We start from the raw sequence: 6,916 nt of genomic DNA, 5'->3' as shown, positions 1-6,916 counted from the left end.
GTATAAAGGACTGTGTACACTATTGGGACACCAGTGACATGGTTCACATTCTTAATGATCTCCTAATTGCCACTTAACAAGCTTGCTGAATTTCTGTCTTATCTCAATTAAAGTTAAAACTTGTGAGAGAACTTATCTTGAATGCTCCCATATGAATTATTTAGGAGCAAATACAGTATAATCATACAGTGATCCAGAGGGGGAAAGCGCCAAGTAACCAATACTGTGATAAGGGAATACTGATTAGTTATCATCAGCAGCGACGTCAGCTGCAAATAAGTCCATTATCATGTCACAATAAAATCAAGACAAGACCATCAGGTATAAACAGCCAAAAGTTATAAGGCTGCTAAAGTTCAACTTGAGAATTAGACACCTGCTGTTTCTCTCGCATGTGTTACAATTGTATCACTACATACATGACTTATTTATAGTGGATGTAACAACATTTAAGGAATTCAGGAGGGCGCGCAGATGCTTCTGTGATACAATTGAAGCTCAGCAAGAACTCTGTTACTATTCCAGTGATACAATCAAAACACAGCACACAATGTTGGGAGATCAGTTTATTATGTTTATTCATTATTAGACATAGCAAATCATTAGAGCATTACTATCATTTCACTACAAATATATATTATGAAAACAGGAGTCCTGTTTCCCTAATGGTCTCATATTATATATCCTGGAAGGGATTAGAAAATTAGAGACATCTATTTTAGGAGTCCTTTCAAAACTAGCAGATATATAGCTATATAGGAAGCACATACTCCTGACACACTCTTCATTGTCCTGAAATCATAATTTAGGAATCATACGGGTGACATCTAGTGCGCAGCTTTTTCAATTTGAATCACGATTTCCTTCTTATTTACACTACTCTACTCTTTTTCTTAATATTCGCTGGTTTTATTATATATGGTAATAAAAGTTATATTTTAATATAATAATATAAGTTTGTGTGCACCACTTTAGGGCATTCCGAACCCTCTTTTTCTTCTTTTTGTGCAGATTTACTTTGCCCGTGGTAGCACCCCCTAAACTGTTATGAACAACACAGATGTGTTTTGGATAAAATAAATAAGGGGCCATTCTCATAGAAGCTATATAGATCAGCTGTTAAAAGTGCGCTTTCAGGCAAGGTGTCTGACCAACCTGTGGCCAGACACTATGCGGAGAAGAAACATGATCTGAGTGATTTAAGATTTCAAATCATCGATCATGTTCCCAAATCGGTGAGGGGGGGCGATCGGAGGAGCCTCCTCTTAAGGATGGAGGCCAGGTGGATCTATACCCTTGGCACCATTAAACCGGCTGGGCTTAATGACAAAATCCTATGGAATACATTCCAATAAATATATAGCTATCATTGTTAGGTCGTGCATGCAGGTTCTTGACTTAGTACATTTTCCAATCGTTCTTCTATTTATGATATAATGTTAATACTGCTGGTAGTTTAATTAATACAGGTTGGGTATCCCATATCCAAATATCCAAAATACGGAATATTCCGAAATACGGACTTTTTTGACTGAGAGTGAGATAGTGAAACCTTTGTTTTCTGATGGCTCAGTGTACACAAACTTTGTTTAATACACCGTTATTAAAAAATATTGTATTAAATGACCCTCAGGCTGTGTGTATAAGGTGTATATGAAACATAAATGAATTGTGTGAATGTAGACACACTTTGTTTAATGCACAAAGTTATAAAAGATATTGGCTAAAATTACCTTTAGGCTGTGTGTATAAGGTGTATATGAAACATAAGTACATTCTGTGCTTAGACTTAGGTCCCATCGCCATCATATCTCATTATGGTATGCAATTATTCCAAAATACGGAAAAATCGATATCCAAAATACCTCTGGTCCCAAGCATTTTGGATAAGGGATACTCAACCTGTATATATGTATGATTGACATAGTCTTAAGCGTTTTAGTTTGCACAGCAATGTTAAATGTTTTTATTGTACACATTCACTATGGCCCTCATTCCGAGTTGATCGGTCGCAAGGCGAATGTAGCAGAGTTACACACGCTAAGCCGCCGCCTACTGGGAGTGAATCTTAGCATCTTAAAATTGCGACCGATGTATTCGCAATATTGCGATCACAAGCTACTTAGCAGTTTCTGAGTAGCTCCACACTTACTCGGCATCTGCGATCAGTTCAGTGCTTGTCGTTCCTGGTTTGACGTCACAAACACACCCAGCGTTCGCCCAACCACTCCCCCGTTTCTCCGGCCACTCCTGCGTTTTTTCCGGAAACGGTAGCGTTTTCAGCCACACGCCCATAAAACGCCGTGTTTCCGCCCAGTAACACCCATTTCCTGTCAATCACATTACGTTCGCCGGAGCGATGAGAAAGCCGTGAGTAAAAATACTTTCTTCATAGCAAAGATACTTGGCGCAGTCGCAGTGCGAATATTGCGCATGCGCACTAAGCGGAATTTCACTGCGATGCGATGAAAAATACCGAGCGAACGACTCGGAATGAGGGCCTATGTTTTAATTATTGCACATTTCGTATCATTCCAGCCCTGGGCGAGGGTTTCGTCATGCACCTGGTTGCCAGGACGCGCTGGTCGCCTAGGCGATGCTACAATCCCTGGTCTCCAGGAAGCCGACGTCTCCACGACTCCAGGGCGGAAGTACGTCATCGCACAGCACTGTAGAGCCAGGCCAGGGGTGTGTCCCACGCCTGGGGCCGGGAGCTCGTCCCGTTCGCGGGTCTTCTACTTCTTTATAAAAGGTATGTTGTGTTCACTTATTTTGTTGTATCACCTCGAAAAAGGGGCGTTGTGGCCCCCGAAACGTCGGACACTGAGTGATGAAATAAATGCACTTTATGCACTTTATTGACTGAGTAGACCCGTGAGTGCCGCCGCTGCTGGGCTTGTACATAGGATTTTTCCGGATGGCACCAGGGCAGTGAACTGTGATAGGAGAGAGTGCCGATTAATTTCTGTATATACATACATACATATATATATATATATATATATATATATATATATATATATATAGAAGTCCAAAAGACACAGCGGCACTCGAGGATTTTCGTGAAGTAAATGAGGTTATATTTCAAAAAAGTTACAGGTAGCCAACGTTTCGGGGCTTACATGCCCCTTTGTCAAGGTGTATAACGTGAGTGTGTGTAAAAGCTTACCTTATATCCCCGTGGAGTTCATCGCGGTGCAGGTGTGCGGACGGAGCCGTCGGACTTCCGGTCGCGGCTCTGTGACGTCAAACGAGTAGTGCCGGTTGCTATGGTGACCGTGACGTCAGTAGCTTCAATAGTGCCTATGCGGCGTGTGTATAAAGGGCCGCGTTGCTATGACAACAAAGGCGCTTGTGGCTCGGTGCTTGGACCAGTGTCTCATGTGACCGCCGTGCTGTTAGAAAAAAGTGTGAAAAAATAAGTGCGCAGCGTGTGCTGTCTAGGTACCTGGGAACCACTACTCTGCCGTGGGGCTCGATGGGTGTCAGGTGCAGGGGGATAGATGGATATATCAGAACCTGGTGGATGCCAAAATACTCTAAATATGTCAAGACATGCAATTAGGGCTGATCCAGAGTATAGAGAATGGCAATTAATGCCTCCTATCTGGTAAAATGACCCGAAGTGCGAATCCCGGGAGGGATGTGGGTCAAAATCCCTTTAAATTGAAACATGCTTCCACCAGGTGCTGACAGCTGCAGGTGTGTGGGTGAAATGACAATAAACTGGAGCTGCCAACTATTATCTATAATGAGGGGTAACTCTGGCTGACTGGGCAGACCTAGGGCATAGATCTGAGTTATATGAAAATGTTCCATGAGAATTTTTCATTCAGCCCTCCTGGGCTGATGGTGCCCAGTTCGAAGATCCATTTGGATTCAATGTGCAGTAGTCTCCGATCTCTGTCTCCTCCTCTGATGCTTCGGGGTACGTGATCGATGATCAGATGTCTCAAGTCATTCAGAGAGTGGCCCTTTAGGGCGAAGTGCCTTGCAACGGGTTGTTCAGATGGTTTACCTAATAGGGCCTGCTTAATCGCCGACCTATGGAGAGCCATCCTCTCTCTGAGCGTCCTGATGGATTTGCCCACATACATTAGGTGACACGGGCAAGTGAGTATATACACTATATGAGTAGTAGTGCATGTGACCACGTGCCTGATCTGATAGGACTTCTCTTTGTGCGGATGTTTAAAAGAAGACCCTGTGATCATATTGTTGCAAGTAGTGCATTTGGGGCACTTGTAACACCCTGGGGCCTTTGAGAATAATGTGGAAGGTCGTTGTAGTTCTCTTTGAAACCCCGTGATGTCTGAATGCACTATGATGTCTCTAATGCTTTTGCCTCTGGTGAAGCATAGCATCGGGCGTCTCTCTTTGAACGTGGGGAGTTTTGCGTCTGAAGCTACTATGGGCCACAGGGCTCTGGCCGCCCTCTGGATGACTGGGCTTGCTGTACTGAACTGATTCACAAACGGTATAACTGCCTGGTTCTTGCGTTTAGTAGGTTTTAATAATGCTTCCCTTGGTATCGCCATGATCTCAATCTTCTGTGCCTGGAGCTTTTGGTGGTTATAACCCCGTTGGATAAATTTGTCAATCAGGACATCTAGTTCTCGGTCCAAGGTAGAGCGGTCACTGATGATCCTGGAGGCCCTGATCATCTGGGACCTAGGTAGCCCCTCCTTCAGTGGTCTAGGATGATGACTGTTGGCCCTTAATAGAACATTCTTGTCTGTGGGTTTTGTAAACAGGCTGGTGCTTAGAGTTCCTTCCTTAATTGTTATCCTAACGTCCAGATAGTTTACAGATTCACTACTTATGTTGTACGTATATTTAATGGTAGAGGGTCTACTGTTGGTTTCCTCTATCAGTCGTTCGAATCGCGTTCTGTCACCAGTCCAGAGTAGGAACAGGTCGTCTATGTATCTGACGAATAACAAGATATTTTTCGCTACGTCCTGGTCCTCAAAAAATACATTCTGTTCTTCCTGGTCAGCCAGAGTTACCCCTCATTATAGATAATAGTTGGCAGCTCCAGTTTATTGTCATTTCACCCACACACCTGCAGCTGTCAGCACCTGGTGGAAGCATGTTTCAATTTAAAGGGATTTTGACCCACATCCCTCCCGGGATTCGCACTTCGGGTCATTTTACCAGATAGGAGGCATTAATTGCCATTCTCTATACTCTGGATCAGCCCTAATTGCATGTCTTGACATATTTAGAGTATTTTGGCATCCACCAGGTTCTGATATATCCATCTATCCCCCTGCACCTGACACCCATCGAGCCCCACGGCAGAGTAGTGGTTCCCAGGTACCTAGACAGCACACGCTGCGCACTTATTTTTTCACACTTTTTTCTAACAGCACGGCGGTCACATGAGACACTGGTCCAAGCACCGAGCCACAAGCGCCTTTGTTGTCATAGCAACGCGGCCCTTTATACACACGCCGCATAGGCACTATTGAAGCTACTGACGTCACGGTCACCATAGCAACCGGCACTACTCGTTTGACGTCACAGAGCCGCGACCGGAAGTCCGACGGCTCCGTCCGCACACCTGCACCGCGATGAACTCCACGGGGATATAAGGTAAGCTTTTACACACACTCACGTTATACACCTTGACAAAGGGGCATGTAAGCCCCGAAACGTTGGCTATCTGTAACTTTTTTGAAATATAACCTCATTTACTTCACGAAAATCCTCGAGTGCCGCTGTGTCTTTTGGACTTCTGCATAACTTTTACTGAGGGCACCGGGGTATCTTCAAGCCAGCCGGGAGAGTGCCAGACCTATTTGGGATCCATATATATATATATATATATATATATATATAGTGCTGCACAGTCTATACTGTTTTGTGTTTCTTACTGTGTATTTCAGTTACCTCTTACCGCTTTAATTCTCTGTGTGTCCTTTATTTACTGTCACATAATTTGGGGTTATTTGTAGGTTTTGTGTTTGTCTGGCTATATTGTATTGTTACGCTCTACGGCTACATTCCCTATAATGTCTGCCACACAGGGCGGAAAATCCGCTGATGCTTCTGCATCATGCAGTGCTTGCACCAAGGATTTACCTGAGGGGGAGGTTGTAACTGATGATTTGTGTACTGGGTGCCATACATCTCCCAGTCTGCGAGCAGCACCTGTGGTCAATCAGAAACCACCTTGGGCAACGTTTTCAAGTATGCTGAATACGCTTGTGACACATCTTACGCCTCCTGTGGGACCTCCCATGCCATTGCAGCCTGTTATAGGTGGTTAAGTTCGAGGAGTCCCAATTGGGTGGAGTCCCAGAAAAGTACTTCAACAAACAACTTGAATATATAAATACAGTGTATGAATTTATTATATACTTAGCTAAGGTTATTGATCAATTCAGCAGATGTTTAATAGAGCAGTCACATCAGCATACTCAGGAGCCACGCCCTCTGTGTCTAGAGGCTGAGTTATATTCAGATCATCCTGGCACTTCTGCAGTCTGTGTTTCATCCAGGCTGTCTAGGCTGCTTTAACATTGACAATTTCTATATTATATAGGGGTATATGCAATTCTGGCCGAATTGCGTCTTTTTTTTCGTCCGTTTTAAGATTCGACTGTACTCGACAGCCGGAACCCTCTACCCGGGACCATGAATTCGACATATGCAATACAAAACGCATTCGACACTCCCCCTGTCGAATAACGGACCAATCATCGAGTAGTGGGCGTCCTAGATTCGACTTCCCGCCGTTTTCAACCCTTTATATGGGCTTGTTTGCTGCATGCTCAGCAGCCATTTTGTGAACCTGCAGAGAGGTGTGTGGAGGTGCAGAGCTAGCAAATTGGTTGTTGTTTGCTGTGGTATCATTTGGACACCCAGCAGGCTTTAATCCAGGACGGACAGGAGGATACCTGTTACCCCG

This window comes from Pseudophryne corroboree, chromosome 3 (assembly GCF_028390025.1).
Source record: "Pseudophryne corroboree isolate aPseCor3 chromosome 3, aPseCor3.hap2, whole genome shotgun sequence".
Classification (NCBI taxonomy): Eukaryota; Metazoa; Chordata; class Amphibia; order Anura; family Myobatrachidae; genus Pseudophryne; species Pseudophryne corroboree.
This window is presented reverse-complemented; position numbering follows the sequence as displayed.